This window comes from Symsagittifera roscoffensis, chromosome 2, assembly GCF_963678635.1.
Source record: "Symsagittifera roscoffensis chromosome 2, txSymRosc1.1, whole genome shotgun sequence".
Lineage (NCBI taxonomy): Eukaryota > Metazoa > Xenacoelomorpha > Acoela > Convolutidae > Symsagittifera > Symsagittifera roscoffensis.
The window spans coordinates 39,288,093-39,306,175 of record NC_087063.1 but is presented as its reverse complement, the minus strand read 5'-3'; the positions used below and the strand labels follow the sequence as shown (position 1 = coordinate 39,306,175).

General features: G+C 35.7%; 1 protein-coding gene across 4 annotated transcripts in view; it reads right to left on the bottom strand.

Moving 5' to 3' along the window:
- The window catches only part of LOC134838917 (importin-5-like), a 510,521-nt gene that overhangs the window by 207,839 nt on the left and 284,599 nt on the right, over positions 1-18,083 (bottom strand). The gene's annotated exons all lie outside the window — the stretch shown is intronic.

The window sequence follows — 18,083 nt, the reverse complement described above, 5'->3', positions numbered from 1 at the left end:
CTGTGCCCAGGATGGTCTTCAGTTTGGTCTTGAGTTCCGCGTTGGCCTCTTTTATCTGCTGAGCTGCCTCCAGGTGTCGCCTCTCCCCCTCCGCGTGTCTCTCTCTCTCCTCCTCCTCCACATTCTCCGCAGTCTCTTCCAGCTCATTCAACCTAAAAATAGCCAACGGTTCTCAAAGTTCAAACAAAATTTGATGCCCTTAAAACCCCCCTTTGAATTTCTAGAACAATTTCTGATGGGCACTTTTTTTGATGAAATCAACCCAATTTGAGAAAACTGGATCAATAGTTAAAATTTTCATTTCGCTGGGAAATCTGAAATATGAATACCTTTTCGAAACTAAAAGTCGATCACGTTTTTTGTGACCTTTTAACTTTCGCTGTTCGATAGCGGAGTTTGCCTTCCCGAACAAAATTTAAGACACTTCCTGAAAAAAGAACAAAATTTAAGACACTTCCTGAAAAAAGAACAAAAAAATCACGTTCATCGGCTCCTAATAACTCATCAAACTATGTGGTTGCCCTGCGAGTCAGCGAAACTTGAGCTTTATTAAAAACTGACAAAATTAAAAAAAAAGGCTGTTATTTTTTCTCAACGTTTTTTTTACTTATAATCACATAAGCCTTTTTACATAATGTGAAGCAAGAAAAACCCTTTGACTTCTTTTTTTTGGCAGAGAAAAAAACAATTTCCGAAAAATAATATATTTGTTAAGGCTCAACTAAAATGACTTTCCAAATTTTGAATTGTCTTAAACAATTTTGAGCAAAATGCATAAAATGTTCATTACGCTTTGTGCGTATGTTAAAGCTATTACTTTTACGAAAATTTTTTTTCGCACTAGAGTTTCATAGAAAATAATTGATTATAATGTATTATATCGGCAAAAATCATGACCAATCTAACCATAGAAACGGACCTTTAGTGAACTATAATAGATAGTTTTTAACATTCAAAATTGCATTATAACCGATTATAACAATTTAAAAATTTAAATTTTTTGTATCTTATAATAGAATCTTTTTTTGTTCACAAAATTCATGAAAATTGAATTTTTTTTGCAGATAAGAATTATTTACTCTGTTTGTTGCAGCGTTCTGGAAAATCAGAACCCGAACGAACCCATTCATCCCTTTGTACACACACACACATACACACAATAACACACACACACACACACACACACACACACCTTTCAACCTACCCGACACCCCCTTCCTCGCTTCCCTTCACGAGGGGGGGGGGGTACACTTTTAAACGGGGAAGGGGATGGTTGTGGTAATTGGGGGAGGTGTGTGATAAACTAGGGGGAACAAAAGTTAAGACATTACGTTCAGTAACCAACCCTGCCTCCGGGGGGGGGGATATTCTAAAATGAAGCTATAAATAAGATGGGGGACAAGTAAGGATAAAATTGGATAAAGGAGGGTGTAACAAAGAGTCAATAAAATTTGAGAGACTAAAATTTCATAAGAAAAAAATATGAAGGTAAAAGTTGGAAGTTGAAAACAAAAACAGATAAAAAGTTTCATTTTTGAAATGTAATAATAAAATCGGTTTTAAGCCAAAAGTAGCTTTGAATTTGCAAAAACACTGCACTAGGTTTGAAATTTTTAGACGAACTGAATTTTTTTCATAATCCATTATAATGGTTTGTAATCAATTAAAATGGAGTTAACTGATTTGACAAAATTTTTAATCCATTATAATTGAACATTTTTTTGCAGAGATTGACGATGAAAACCTAGTATAATTGATTTTCATCCGTGAAACTTCAGTGAGGCTACGCTTCAAGATATTTTTCTATAAAATCCGACTTCATCATGTTGATATCTGCAACGCGATGGAGAAAAAATTGGCCGGATGCGGCTGTTTTGCTCATCATAAGTTGTCCAAACAAAAACTTAGATGACACGAATTAAAGGGAAAAATCGATAAAAGCAAATAATGCGCGCATTATCAAGGCCTAGCAGTCATCTTTCATACTGTTTGAGAATATTTGGATTATGAATAAAAATCTGAATAATCATTTGAATTAGAAATGAAAGCAAAGTAGTAAACAAATTAATCAAGAGTGCCTGAAAGGAGGATAACTATTTTTTCAAGATCTAAGATTTTTTAAAATAGAAATCTTTTAGTTTGAGTGACACTTTTTGACAAGTTGAAACTTGAATTCTTTTGAGCTTCAGTTGAAATTGCTTTTGTTCGGATCACGCAAAGAGTCTTTTTTTCAAGGAAGCTCTTAGTGGGTTCCATACCAAAGCATTTTTTGCGTAGTTTTGAGTTTTAAGCAATTTCTCAATTTCGAGAAAAAATTGACGATTGTTTTCGGCGTTCAGACCAATTTGAAAAAAAAACATGTCGCCTGCAAAGATGTCGGATGAAGTGCACAAAAACCGTTTGTAGCTAACGAGACTCCCGTAGTCAAAGGTGGTATCATAATGAAGCTCTTCAAGTGATTTTTTTTTCAATTTTGACCAGTTTTTTCAAAAATTTGACTGCGGCGCTGAAAATTTGGCAAAAACACCGTCTTTTTAGTCTTTTAGGAGAGCTCGGAAAATCAATTAGGGGAGCGGTGGTGAAGCGGTTACGTCTCCGCCTCTCAATCGAAAGGTCGGATGTTCGAGGCCCACCATGATCCGTGCTCGTTGCTTGAGGGTGAAGCAGCATTACCCAGCCCAGAAAAATAACCAAAAAAATAGCATGTAGTTCTTAAATAGGGGCACAACAGCGGTTCGCCGTGATGAGCTGTACAGCTCTTGTGTTGGTCCTTCCCCCGTGGATGAATGGTCTTAATAACAAATTGCCTAATAACAATTTGGTCGACCTAAAAAAAAGGTTGTCAAATTTGTCGAAAATTGTTTGAAAATCCTCCCTCGCCCCCCCCCCCCTCGAGAAAATCCTAGATCCGCCTCTGGATGGCACCATACTGAAAACCTATTAATTGTTTCAGATTATTGTTAGGAAAAACGCAGAAAAGTTATATCTGTGTTGAGAAAAACTGCTGATAAATGTTCACTATTCAAAATTTGTTTGAAAAACATGTTTGAAATTAAATTCTTTTTTATAATTACGGCTACAGAAGCTTCTATGCAACTTGCAAGTTATCGATAAATTTTCTCCGAAAATCTTTCGTTTCATGCGAACCAAAAAAAAGTGAAAACGAAGAAAATAAAAATTATGATAAAATTTTGAACCTTTTCGAACGTTAAGTGCTTATAATTACTTCCAAAACCTAGCTAAAGTTACCCATTTCCGTCAATTCTAAAACATTTTGAATCCATTTTTTTGACTTATTTTTGCTTCATTTTTTGCAAACTTTATTTTCAAATATAAAAATTGATTTAAATTGGTATATGCATCTTTTTATTCCTACTTTCAGTTTATTCCTACTTTCAAATATCATCCGGATTATACAGATTTTTGTTTTAACTATTATTTACTTGAAACAAGGTTGCAAAATTTTCCTTTCATTTGATTTTTTTGGTGATATTTGTTCTGAAAAAGTATAAAAAATTCGTGCTGCGAAAATTGATATTGATTGCAATCAAATGTTTTGATTTTTGTTATTGATTCTCATTATGCACTTATTCCATAAAACATTGCAACAAAATATTTCACAAAAAGTTTTGCCAATTTAGTAAAATTGACTAAATTATACACAAAAAAGCCCAATTTTACATATTAATAATTTTTTATTTTTGTAAATTGTACGATTAACAATTTTTCGTTAAAAAAACAAGTATCTGATAAACAAAGTGCTCTCAATCAACAAAAAAAATGTTAAACTTTTTTGAAGTTACCCTCAAACTTTTCAAAGCGATTTTTGAGAGTTTTTACCCTTACGATAAACCAGGTTATTGCAATCAGGTACTAGAATTACCAACTCGATTTGTTAAAGTTTCGTTGTTTTGTTGTCTTTTTTTTGGCTGCATTGGTTTTGGTGTATTTTTCACTTGTTTGCCTCTTATTGCGTCGTTTAATGACCAAAAAACGTTTTGTTTCCTTATGTGCTTTGAAGGAAAGGACTCAAAATATTTCTACTTATTAAGAATTTTTTAAAAGGGTTTCTGCGGAGCAATTTTCTGTTTTGTTACCGCTTGGTAAAGTTTGTTCCGATGCTAATTTTTCATTCTAGTGTCTGAGCATAATTTTTTTCGAAAATATCTTCATTTATTTTGATAGATCTAGTTGTTTGTAAGGGATAAAACATCTATATTACTCTAAAACATTGTTAATATGACTTTTCAGTTTTCGATTAAGCTCTCGTTCAGTTTGCGACTTGTGTATAACACTTTGATTTCAGTGCCTATATGGCTTTCGTAAATAATATTTGAGCAGAACATGTCTTTTTTTCCAATATAATTTTGCTGAACAATTTTGGTTGATTTTCAGCTACTTGGTTGTCGGCTTTAATTCGGTTGGCTTATTTGCCTAATATTTTGTTTCCGCCAAATTTCCGATATTGTTTATGAACTTTTGGCCCCAAATTTAAGTTTTTGAATGCTCAAATTTAACGTCTTTTGGAACTCCTTCCGAAAAGTTGATATATTCACGCAAAAAAAACTTCATTTTCATTTTTTTTGTTTTCTAGTTGTTTCTTCAACGATAACACGCGTTTGCGTTCGAAGTCTTCTTTGATAGTCCTTGAGTCTCTTGCTGTTTCAATCTTATGTGTATTGTATTGGGATAAGCTTCGACAAAAAATACGTTTTGGACAAGCCAACTGCTCTCATTGAAAATAACAACAAAATGTTTTTAAAACACTTCAAGAATTTTTGTTTCATGGAATTGTTTGGTAATCCTTTGTCTCGTACGGAGGTCAACCCGGGTATTTTGATACGACGATTCCACAGAAAAGCTTTCCTTGAGGTAGAGAAAATCGGCTGAAAAATTGCTCTCGATGCCATAGATGTTTCAATGTACTTAATAAGAAGATGGAAACGTCATTTTAAACTACTTCTAAGAACGATTACTAGGTTTTGTTTAATTAAGCATTTCAGCTCCTTAAGAGTTTGCAGTAACATACAAAACAAGTTAACTCTGTTCAACGACATAAATTGCTTGTGCCTCATCGGGTTACTGAAAAGAAACTTTCTAAAACACAAAAAAATATGATCCAAGCTACATCAAAGTAGTATAATCCCTTTTATTGTACTAATTGGTTTTCAACGTGTAGAACTATCTTCAATAATTTTTCAAAAAATAGAGTGGGATATTTTGAGTGATGTTTTAAGCAGGACGATTAAATTGGCTGGAAACTCTTTTTTCGATTTTACAGAACTTCACATTATTTTTTTTGCGAATTATGTCCATCCGAAACGTAACAGCAACAATTAACTTTGTGACTTGAACCCGGGAATAGAAAAATGTAGAGCGGATAAGAAACGTTGAGAACGCATCTATGGTAAAAATGCTCGTGCGTAAACCAGTATTGTTAAAATAGATACTTGAGTAGATAAATGTCGAAAAACGATCAATGCTGAAAGCTGACACTACTATCAGCCATGAATATGCCGGCCTGATTTTTTCCAGCTATAGATTTGTATGTGTTAAAAGTTTAAAACATCATTTATAAAATAGCCAACATACAACAGGAAAAATGTCAATTAACTGGAGAAAATCGCAAAGTACAGAGTAAGAAAGTATGAGACAACTTGATCAGTAGAACATTTATTGTTCCGACTTTCGATGCGGAAGTAACGGAATATTTGTGCTCGGGGTGGGTTTTTTTTCTTCAGACAAATTTCGACTTTTTAACTAGCCATTTTTGACAAAAATTTTTTATATCATTCAAACGGTATTGTTGTCCTGGGCTTAAATTTGAAAAGAAGTTTCAACTGTGATCATTTTTCGTAAAGTTATGAGGGTTTAAAGATTGCCATTTTGGCCATTTTGACCAATTTGGGACAATTAACGCGCGATATAATTCGCACTATTAACGCGTAAGCGGAGATTTAATCCGTCTTATAAATCGATCCAAATTGGTTGAATGAAGCTTATTTGCCATAATTGATGTGTTACAAGGAACGAAAACTATCTTTTTGTACTTTATATGGCGTGTGGGGGGATGATTTTCTTAAAAAATTTCAAATTTTAGAATTTTTTTTTCATTTTATTTTATTTCATATAATGTTTTTATGTTATTACTGCTGCTCCATAAACCTTCAAAAGCAGTCGAAACATTCAGGGCTTCGCCCTGGTACGAGCAGTCTTGTTCTTTTTCGGATGGGAATTCTAAAACCAAAATCTTTATGATTTTTTGCGCTATCAAAGTTATTCAAAATTAGCCAAGACTGCTCGTATCAGGGCGAAGCCCTGAAAATTCCGACTGCCTTTCAATGTCTATGGAGCATTAATAAGATGAAAAATTTCAATGTAATAAAAAAAAATTTTGAAAAAATTTGAGATTTTATGTAAAAACATCCCCCCACACGTCATATTAAGTACAAAGTGATAGATTTTGCGCCTATTAACAAATCAATTATGGCATATAAGCGTCTTTTGACCAATTTGGAACGATTTCTAAGACGGATTAAATCTCCGCTTACGCGTTAATAGCGCGAATTATATCGCGCTTTAATTGTCCCAAATTGGTCAAAGTGGCCAAAATGGCAATCTTTAAACCCTCATAACTTTACGAAAAATGATCACAGGTGAAATATCTTTTCAAATTTGAGCTCAGGACAACAATACCTTTCGAATGATATATTCCGTCAAAAATGGCTAGTTCAAATGTCGAAATTTGTCTGAAGAAAAAAAAAACCCACCCCGAGCACAAATATTCCGTTACTTTCGTATCGAAAGTCGGAACAAAAACAAAAGTCAAGTCGCGATAGGAAAAACTTTCAGCTCAAGCAAATTCTTCTACTAAACGTTTTCAGTGTGAACAATTTCCCCCGAATGAAAACACGAAAGATCACACGACCTATTTAAGTGGTTGCATTTGAACTGTAAACAAGACTGCTCGTATCAGGGCGAAGCCCTGAATGTTCCGACTGGCTTTTAAGGTTTATGGAGCAGTAATAACATTAAAAAATAAAATAAAATGAAACAAAATGAAAATAAAATGAAAAAATGAAAGGAAAAAAATTAGAAAAAAAAAGGAAAAATGAAAATTTTTTATGAAAATCATCACCCCACACGCCATATAAAGTACTAAAAGAAAGATTTTGCTCCTTGTAACCAATCAATTATGGCAAGTAAGCTTCATTCAACCAATTTGGAACGATTTCTAAGACGGAGTAAATCTCCGCTCACGCGTTAATAGCGCGATATATGTCGCGCGTTAATTGTCCCAAATTGGCCAAAATGACAATTTTTAAACCCCCGTAACTTTACAAAAAATGATCACAGGTGAAATATCTTTTTAAATTTGAACTTAAAACAACAATACCTTTTGAATGATATAAAAAATTCCGTCAAAAATGGCTAGTTGAAAAGTCGAAATTTGTCTGAAGAAAAAAACCCACCCGAGCACAAATATTCCGTTACTTTCGTATCGAAAGTCGGAACAAAAACAGCATGACAAGTAATGCCAAACATTTTCGAGAATATAGAATACTGGTCAAAATTGAGCTTTAGTTTTGCAGAATCTATAAAATGTTCAGTTTGTTATCTGTGACTTCGATGGCCGCGATTTTCAATTTTCATTGATTTGAACTCTTAATGACTAACATTATTTAAAAAAATCAGAAAAATTATACATCCGCATAACTGCAAAATTTTTTTCGATCACTATTCTTTCTTCATTACGAGGCCAAACTGTGCATTCTCTGCATTGTAAGCGGAATCCGTAACAGGCAAAAATCAGATTTGTTGCGGAATCAGCAATGCCACAAACAAATACCTGAACAATGTACCGCTCAAAAGTGCTCCAAAAATAGGCGAATTGGCTCAATCCGCAACTGCATTTGCGGAAGCCAGAACAGTTTGTGGAGTCCACAAACAAATGATAAGACATTTGTATCGTTAAATTGAGCTGTCACGGAATCCGCAACTGTAAGTGCAATCCGCAAACTGTAAGTGAAATCCGCAAATTGTAGTTGAAATCCGCAAATTGTAAGTGGAATCCGCATTTTGTTTGCGGATTCCATTTACATATATGTTTATATGTGGTAACGTTTTAATTTATATCTTTTATTTACTAGGTGTTTACCAGCAAGTTCAATCTCAGCTACGTTGAACGGCTACCAGTTGAATTACCTGTCAATCTCAATTCCCGTCTCCAACTTCGATTTCGTTTCCTGTGACCCAACTTCGATCCCAGTTCCTGTCACCAACTTTGATCCCAATTCCTGAAACCCAACTTCGATCCCAATTTCTTCCATCAATCTAATTTCCTGCAAAAGTGAAAAAATTGAACAAACTTATGAAGTAAGCTCGCATCTAAACTCATCAGTTCATTTCAATTAATTATTTCAATTAGTTAATTCAAAAAATATAAAAAATATTTTAGTTTCGCGATTTTCGAGTATTTTCAAATTGCGAACATATAGTTTGATAAGGGACAATTTTTGGGAACACATTTTTGTTTTTGTAATTAACATTTATTTCAGCTGTAGTTGTTCATGTTGTTTTGTTATTTTTTTAATCTAAAACGGATTTACTCAAATTAGTTTCTTCTAATAGATAGTTTACTTGCTATGAGCAAATTACACCATATAGATAGTTTACTCTTTATGAGCATTTTTGACTGGGCTGGCATAGTTTTCAGACCATAACCAATACTGCATACAGTAAAAAGAATACGGCAAATTACGGTTAATTTAAGGAGCTCAAATAATAATAAACAGTTCAAGTTGTTCATTCCAAGTCATAAAAAAATCCTGGGCGGACTCGGCCATATTATGTCTAAATACTTCACTTTAGTTATCCTCGACGGCATATCTACCACGGCATGCCTTTTTATGGCATCGGATTGTGCTCATGACAAAATTTCTGTGTTCGTTGAGCTTGAGAGATTTGATCAGAGTGTCCAGCTAACCCTCGTTTTTTGCTGGCAACAAATCCCATGTTTCACCATGCACAGAGTAGCAAGATTGATGGCATCCAAGAAATTCTGAGGTGCTATACTGCCCAAAAATTTAGCAGCACATCGTGTGGATGATAAACCAATGGCCTTTCTGGTTAGTGGTGTAGCTGGAACCAATATAAAAAATTTGCCCTATTGTTTCCTCATCAAGCCAACGAATTTTTTTATTGCCGAACAGATTGCAAAAATTTGGCTAATTGGGTCAGTGATATCACTCAGACCGCAGCAAATTTCTTCCCAAAAGGGAGCACAAAAAATAAATCATATTTGTTTTTGGAAAAACAACGAAATTGAAACTAACAGCTACATACCGAAAAACCTTCATCAGCAAGCTCCGCCCTAACAGAAGGCATTCGCAAGGTGACATCAGCCTTTTCGCTGGAACTCATTACAGCAAATGCTCGTTTCTTCGAGCAATCGAATTTCAAATAGTCAACACAGAATTTTTCTCCGGCGCACAAGATAGTGTATCCTAGATAAAATCACAAATTAGAATACGGTGTATTATAAGAAAACGGTAAATTAAAATACCGATAAAAATAAGAATCAGTTGCATCCGGAATAGAATTATAAATTTTCAGGATATCAGATGAAATCGGTGATCATACATATTATCAGGATAGGTAGATGTCAGTAATTAGTAGATTAGTTTTACATGTGATTAGTAACATGATAATTTTACCTGTGTTACATCGTTGATGCATGGAGCAAACTTCAAGGGAATGTCATTTTCTGGCAACTCAAAAAAATCAAGGCGACTCAAAATCTCTTCCTGCGGTTTTTCCTTCTTGTTTGTTTTTTAATGGCCTTGAGCTCTGAGGGTTTTTTCGTGTCTAGATTTCTCAGCAGCCTTGATCATAAATTTTTTAAGAAAGCTTGTGGCAGTGACTCGTTTCCTTGATTGGCCGTGTGATTCGTTTCTCAAATTGGAGTACTTCACGTATAAACTGCTACAGCATGATGGTCCATTCCCCGCAGTTTTCTGAGGTTTGTCGACCCAACGAACTGTGCAATGGGACACGAAAGGGTCGATGATGATGACAATCCTTTTTTGACATTCCCAGTTTGTTCGGAAAAGACTCATCAAATCCCTGTGCAGCCGTCTGGGGTTGAACGATTGCTTCTCCTTTCTCGAATTCCGCCTTCTGCTGATGACACAAGTATGATTGTTCGCAAAATTTCTTATATTCCATGCTGCTGCGTTTTCTTTTCTGTCTTCTGGCACATTAAAGATGGCATATTCCGGCCAATCAGACCATTTAACCTTTACGCACCAATCGCTGATTAATGAGAAAATACAGATGGAAGTGACGGCATCGAGGACTTGTACGTTTTCCTTCACACAATAAGTTCTACTTAGCATGATGACAAGGATGAAATACTCTAGTATGACTGAACTGAGGACCGATTGAATGATTGAAACAAAATGAGTCTTGGTTCAAGAATTGACTAATGACAATTTCCTTGATGCAGGACTAATGCGTCACTAATAATGATGGCTTCGCTGATAAGAACTGCACTGTCTAGTTCCGCTTGTCAGTGAAGCCTTCAATATCAATTAGCCGTCTTATCTTTAAGCAGTCACTATGGCATAGCAGGCATAACAGTCATTAGCAGTCATTATGACATAGATGCTACAGTCGCCTGGTGTGCTAAAAATAGTGGAAAGTGTCGAAACTATTCCTTGGTGGACTCTTATCTTGATCCTGGTGTTTCAATTAAATTGGTGCTGATAAGTGATGGGAGCTTAGCCGCTACTTTGGAATCAGTTTATCCTCATCTTGAGCTCAATATTAGTTGCATCTCTCATTTTTCACCCGAATCTAGTAAAAACTTAAGGAATCAAGTAAAATGTCGAACACCGAAAGCTCATGTTCGGTGACTTCCAGTTCTCCATCACCATTGCAGTGCCATCTAACATCCCTGTGCCTCCGTCACCACTCGCAGCCCTAGAAACGACATCATTTTCTCCTCCGACACCGGTAACCCCTTTGAGAGCACCCCCGCGACCTTTCACCTCGCCAATTCCGCCGATATAGGGGCAACCACATACCCCTCTGCGACACGTCCTTTCAGGCCCCTCGATGGTACATCAGTGCCAGCCTCAACAGTATCAACCATATCCAGCCTACCTGGATTCCAATATGGCGGCACCAATTCCGAACTCTCCATGGCCTTCGGCGTTTCCCCTTTATCGAGAAATTGAAAGACAACCGCATGACCATGAGAGGTTAACCTACACTCCCACGGAACCACGAGATGATGATCCCACGAAACCACGAGACCACAGGTACAACGAGCCCACAGAAAGCCGCAAAATGGATCATGCAGAGCCAGATAATGCAGGCGAAAGTGTAAGAAGAAGAAATAATTTCAAAAGCAAATACATTATACAAGCATAAAAAGTTTTCGTAAACCAAATAACGAAACTAAATCAAAATCAATTTTAACAACCTGGAAAGGCCTCCCGAGCAGAAAATCCAATAATAAACGACATTCTCAAAGAAGTCATTTTGCAGACTGTCGAGAAGTCGAATGACTGCGCCGATAAAAGAAACAGAACTTTGACCCTCGAAGAACACTTGACCACTGGTCGAAAAAATGATCATCAACACCACGGTACATGCTGTCGTCCAGGAGTTTGTCAACATAGAGGAAAAAAACGAAAACGATACCGTGGAGCTGAGCATAGAACCAGCAGCCTGTAAGTATCTGTTTAAGTCTAAAACACTGATTTGATGAGAGAACACCAATGACTCATTTTTATGGTGTCAACTTCTCGCGTCTCCCACAGAGTTTCCGTATGGTTAGTACATTGTTTATAATTGTACTATACGGAGGCCAGAACCCATTTATATAGGAGGAATATGAACTAGGTTGTTCAGAGGGCTTTTCAGGACACCAAGAACCTTGTGAGGACTCAACTGTTTTTCGTCAATTCATCTGAGAACGCGGTGTTCCGCGTTGGTTGCTCCACCAGTTGATCAGCTCAAACACCAGGTAGATCAATCGATATGAAGTTTTTTTTTCTTCCAAAGGAATTTATTTATCAAAATAGAAACCGACGTGGAATCACATGTAATCATTTTCATTTTTTGTAGACTAGTATCATAAAATTGGAAGAGCCAAAACGCGCTCTCGCACGTAAGTTTGCGAGCTTTATGCCTTTGTCTACCAACCCTACGTTCGAGATGGAGAAGCTGAAGAAGCAAGCTTCAGAAGTTCACCAGAAATTGGACGGATACACCTAAGAGGAGATTCTGTTGGCAGTGCGATCCCGACAACATTCTCAACGTTACATTCGCCAGGTGCAGCGCACACAGATCTTCGTTCAGCAGATGGAGACTTGTCATGAGATTTTTATTAAAGTTACAAACTTTTACTCAAAGCAGAAGTGGGCAAACCAGGACTTGAAGAAGGTGGGTGAAAATGTGGCGAATCTGCTCAATGATGGATCAAAGAGAATGTTTCAGCCCCTTGAGAAAACCACAAGCCTGAAAAATACCACGAACGATATTGAGAACTTTCCATATGAGTTTTAGGAAGAATTGAAGAGTTGTAGATTGACCCAGAGCTGCGTCGGCATATGTGGTGTGAAATTTCCTTCTTTGGAAGCGGTACTTTATGATTTTAATGACTCGATAAATACATCTTAAAATAAAAGTTTGAATCAGTAATTTGACTTTTTACGAGGTTTGGTTGCTCTGCAAGCATTCAAGAAAGATAGATGACGAGTTGGTGGATGAAGCATTACGGCAAAGTAGTCACCAGCATCTATGCCGACCAGTACTGCCTCCAATTAGGAGTTCTAAGTGAATACGTATTCCAAAATTCGGGTCCTCCTAGGCGATCGATCGACGCTTCAAATGAGGCCTGCCCGTTTTATAAATGGAACGCTTGCCTGGGTCGCTTAGCGAATCACGCCTCCCAGAAGAAAAAATAGGCCAATATGAAGATAGTAGAAAATGTACCTTCCAGCATAGATGAAAAAATAGCCATCCTTAAACCTTTTGATTAACTGCGCTTTGACTATGGAGACAAAGTTGCTAAAGCGTTGTTTAACGACAGCAGTTGAATGGATTTTGGGTCTTCTACAAAACTTTACACTCGTTTTGGAAACTTTTAATCAGTTTTCGAATCAATTTAAAATTTATAGCAGTTTGCATTTGTGTTCTTGATTTTATTTTTTAAACCTGTTCGAGTTTATGTTCACATTAAATGCAGATTTGCAATCTGAAAAATTTTCTATTTTTTGCTTCAAATTTAAGTTTTGTTAAGACAAGACAGAAAGATTTTAGATTTAGACAATTATGAAGCTTACCTCATCTTAAGTATAGCCACTACGACTACTAAAAAATCCAATTCAACTCTGAAAAAAACTCATAAAAAAACCAGCCAAAGCGTAAGTTTGTTCAGCAACCATTGTTTAAGAAAAAATGATCGAGTTTTTTTTTCAACCGTGCTAGTTAAAAGAAAATGGATATGTAGAGCTGGAATGTGGAAATTGTTGCGATAAACGTAAACCATAACCTCAACCACATTACCACGAAGTTGAATGTCAACTTCCATAAGGATCAAATGTGCAAGTTGACATCAAACTTCGGCATAGGCTATTTTTTGACGTTCGATCCCTACAGAAAATTGACGTTAAACCTTATTCTGAAATCATTGTTTTTACTTTATACTTTGATTAATTTACTATTACTGTTTTCTTATTTCAGAGTTCACTCAAAAAAAATTTAGGGTAAAATTGCTTTTGATGAGTTAAGCTTCAAAATATTAATAGCTTCAAATAAGAATCTATGGTTGCTACGAATGATTTTGCATATACATTTTAGGGCGTTTAAGATTTGATTCGTAATATGCCATAGTTTTAAATTTGAAACTACGATTAGTTGTCACTGTTAATCCATCCTAACCAAAATGGGATCATTTCTTATAATACAAACCCAAAACAAAATGTTTAGTTTAGCCGAGTTATACCAATCAACAACATACTCAAACTTTCTTATATCCCTAAGAATTTTGTTAATTAATTATGCATTTTGGCTAATCGAGTTGTTTGCTTTGACAATTTGAAATGGTTGCGTTAAACTGCGGGCGTGACTGTTTTTGACACGACTACAAAGATTTGCTGGGTTATGTCAATAATTAATTATAGCTATAGGAAAACTAAGATTAAAGTTCAAAATGGCCGTTTTCAATCAAATGTTTAATTTCTAAAATGGTATACCCACGAATTTAGTTAAGTAACGATTTAAGATTTGCTTGTGGATTCCTTAGATAATCCTTAAGTAATTGTTCGTAATTTCGGCTTTCGTTGTTCTAGCTATATTCATTGCTCAATGCTGCTGGGTTATCAAATTGTGGAGTTACGAATCAAAATGGCCGTTTCAACCAAATATTTAAATTTATTTAATTTCTATAAAGATATATCCTCTAATTTACTTAGGTAATGATTTAAGATTTGTTCGTGAAATCCACACACAATGGTTAAGTGTTCGTTCATAATTTCCGCATGTTCGTAATTTCAGTTTGATCGTAATTTCTAGCTAGCCATTGTTCAATCTGGTTTTTGCTGATATCTCACTTACAATCTCCGGAACCAATTAGGAGTTCTAAGTGAATACGTATTCCAAAATGCGGGTCCTCCTAGGCGATCGATCGACGCTTCAAATGAGGCCTGCCCGTTTTATAAATGGAACGCTTGCCTGGGTCGCTTAGCGAATCACGCCTCCCAGAAGAAAAAATAGGCCAATATGAAGATAGTAGAAAATGTACCTTCCAGCATAGATGAAAAAATAGCCATCCTTAAACCTTTTGATTAACTGCGCTTTGACTATGGAGACAAAGTTGCTAAAGCGTTGTTTAACGACAGCAGTTGAATGGATTTTGGGTCTTCTACAAAACTTTACACTAGTTTTGGAAACTTTTAATCAGTTTTCGAATCAATTTAAAATTTATAGCAGTTTGCATTTGTGTTCTTGATTTCATTTTTTAAACCTGTTCGAGTTTATGTTCACATTAAATGCAGATTTGCAATCTGAAAAATTTTCTATTTTTTGCTTCAAATTTAAGTTTTGTTAAGACAAGACAGAAAGATTTTAGATTTAGACAATTATGAAGCTTACCTCATCTTAAGTATAGCCACTACGACTACTAAAAAATCCAATTCAACTCTGAAAAAAACTCATAAAAAAACCAGCCAAAGCGTAAGTTTGTTCAGCAACCATTGTTTAAGAAAAAATGATCGAGTTTTTTTTTCAACCGTGCTAGTTAAAAGAAAATGGATATGTAGAGCTGGAATGTGGAAATTGTTGCGATAAACGTAAACCATAACCTCAACCACATTACCACGAAGTTGAATGTCAACTTCCATAAGGATCAAATGTGCAAGTTGACATCAAACTTCGGCATAGGCTATTTTTTGACGTTCGATCCCTACAGAAAATTGACGTTAAACCTTATTCTGAAATCATTGTTTTTACTTTATACTTTGATTAATTTACTATTACTGTTTTCTTATTTCAGAGTTCACTCAAAAAAAATTTAGGGTAAAATTGCTTTTGATGAGTTAAGCTTCAAAATATTAATAGCTTCAAATAAGAATCTATGGTTGCTACGAATGATTTTGCATATACATTTTAGGGCGTTTACGATTTGATTCGTAATATGCCATAGTTTTAAATTTGAAACTACGATTAGTTGTCACTGTTAATCCATCCTAACCAAAATGGGATCATTTCTTATAATACAAACCCAAAACAAAATGTTTAGTTTAGCCGAGTTATACCAATCAACAACATACTCAAACTTTCTTATATCCCTAAGAATTTTGTTAATTAATTATGCATTTTGGCTAATCGAGTTGTTTGCTTTGACAATTTGAAATGGTTGCGTTAAACTGCGAGCGTGACTGTTTTTGACACGACTACAAAGATTTGCTGGGTTATGTCAATAATTAATTATAGCTATAGGAAAACTAAGATTAAAGTTCAAAATGGCCGTTTTCAATCAAATGTTTAATTTCTAAAATGGTATACCCACGAATTTAGTTAAGTAACGATTTAAGATTTGCTTGTGGATTCCTTAGATAATCCTTAAGTAATTGTTCGTAATTTCGGCTTTCGTTGTTCTAGCTATATTCATTGCTCAATGCTGCTGGGTTATCAAATTGTGGAGTTACGAATCAAAATGGCCGTTTCAACCAAATATTTAAATTTATTTAATTTCTATAAAGATATATCCTCTAATTTACTTAGGTAATGATTTAAGATTTGTTCGTGAAATCCACACACAATGGTTAAGTGTTCGTTCATAATTTCCGCATGTTCGTAATTTCAGTTTGATCGTAATTTCTAGCTAGCCATTGTTCAATCTGGTTTTTGCTGATATCTCACTTACAATCTCCGGAACCAGTTTGTGGAATCAATAAAACTAAATTTTCGCGCTCTAATACAATATTGTATTAGTAAATATTAAGTGAGATCACATACAGCAGCTAATCCGGTCCCCCTTACCTTTTCCAGATGTGAAAATTAACGGTCATTAAGCTGAGATAATCATCTGGGAGCCACCCAGACTCATTGTCGCCCAAAGATGGTACAAGTCTGATACAAAGGTCCACGAAAGGGGCGCCGCAAAAACAAGTGGAGCAAACAAAGCTAGAATCAGCGTTTTTGAAAAAAAGGCCAATAAACTATAAAACGCGTTCTTTTTGCGGAATCCGCTTACAAATAACAAAATGCACAGATTGGCTTCGTAATAAGTTTGATTTTCAAGGACCCAAGTATCATACTTGCAACCCAAAAAAATTTCCACGCGTATTATTGTGGATCTTGTTAAGTTTTATCACCCTCTTGTATATGTAACGAATCTATATCCATATAAAAACCAGAATGCGTTTTGTGTATATGATTTGATACTCAGAATTACATTTTGCGTATCCTTTTTGCAATAGGGGGTGAATAGTTAACAAGATCCTTTATTGTTAATTAAAGACTAGCCGACGTGATCAAATGAAATTCGTGTACGTAACCGTTTCCTATGGCCAAAAACTAGCCATGGCCATATGAATCGAATACGTTGCCTATGGTTGTTGTTGTTGGCAGTAGCCTCGTTAACTCTTGTTCTGTTTGTTTTGCTTAATAATGGTTTCGTCTCGTCCCTCGTCCGGTGTTATTGGCCCCCGACGGGATATGTAGGGCATACCACTAGCGTGGGTTACTTGAACGTCGTTTTAACACTGGAATCGTCGAAATTGATCTCTCGTTTTGTTGTGCTGTTGTGAGGTCAGCATGCTCCGTTCAGCTAATTAGTTCTTTCAAGGTAGCTTAGCTCTCCCACTCCTTCCTGCAAGTTGAGCTGCTTTTGTTCAGCTACACGAAGGGGTTGCTTGGGGTTCAGTATTTGGAATCTGCGGCAATTTTTCAGCTCTATGTTTTCTTAAGAGTCACGGTTGCAGAAACCATACTTTCACCGCCAGTTTGCATTGCTCCATCAAAAATAGTTGCTTGTGATTGACGTAAATAGCTGAAAAATTAGTCCCCGGATGTAGCTAGTAAAATGTCGGATCAAAAACTGAATCAGAGTACAGAGGGTCAACTATGAATTCTAACTTCAAAAACTTGAAATCAATGCCAGCAAATTTACGGCACTGAATGGCTGCAGCTGGCAGATTTTTTGCCAGCTCATGCGTTTGGTTTTTCCCTAGTTTCACTAGATTCCAAATCAGTTATTGCCTCATTTCCAGCTACTCGGTTTTGCAGCCATTCCTCAACAGTCATCGTTCCTTTGACCAAATTTTTGTCATCTTTCAGCAGAACAAAGCAGTTAGGTAACTTATAATGCCCCCGAAGAACGCTTTGAGCATTGTTTTTTGTTAACACAGTACCTCCTAAATCAACGATCCATTTTCCACCATAGCTTGTGATGCTAGATTCGTTTCTGTTTTCTTTCCCACAACTTCTGCCGCTGTACATCCGAAAGTACCCAACACATAAAAAAATTGCAATCCAAAAAGCAGTAGACTAGATGGACGCATTTCACC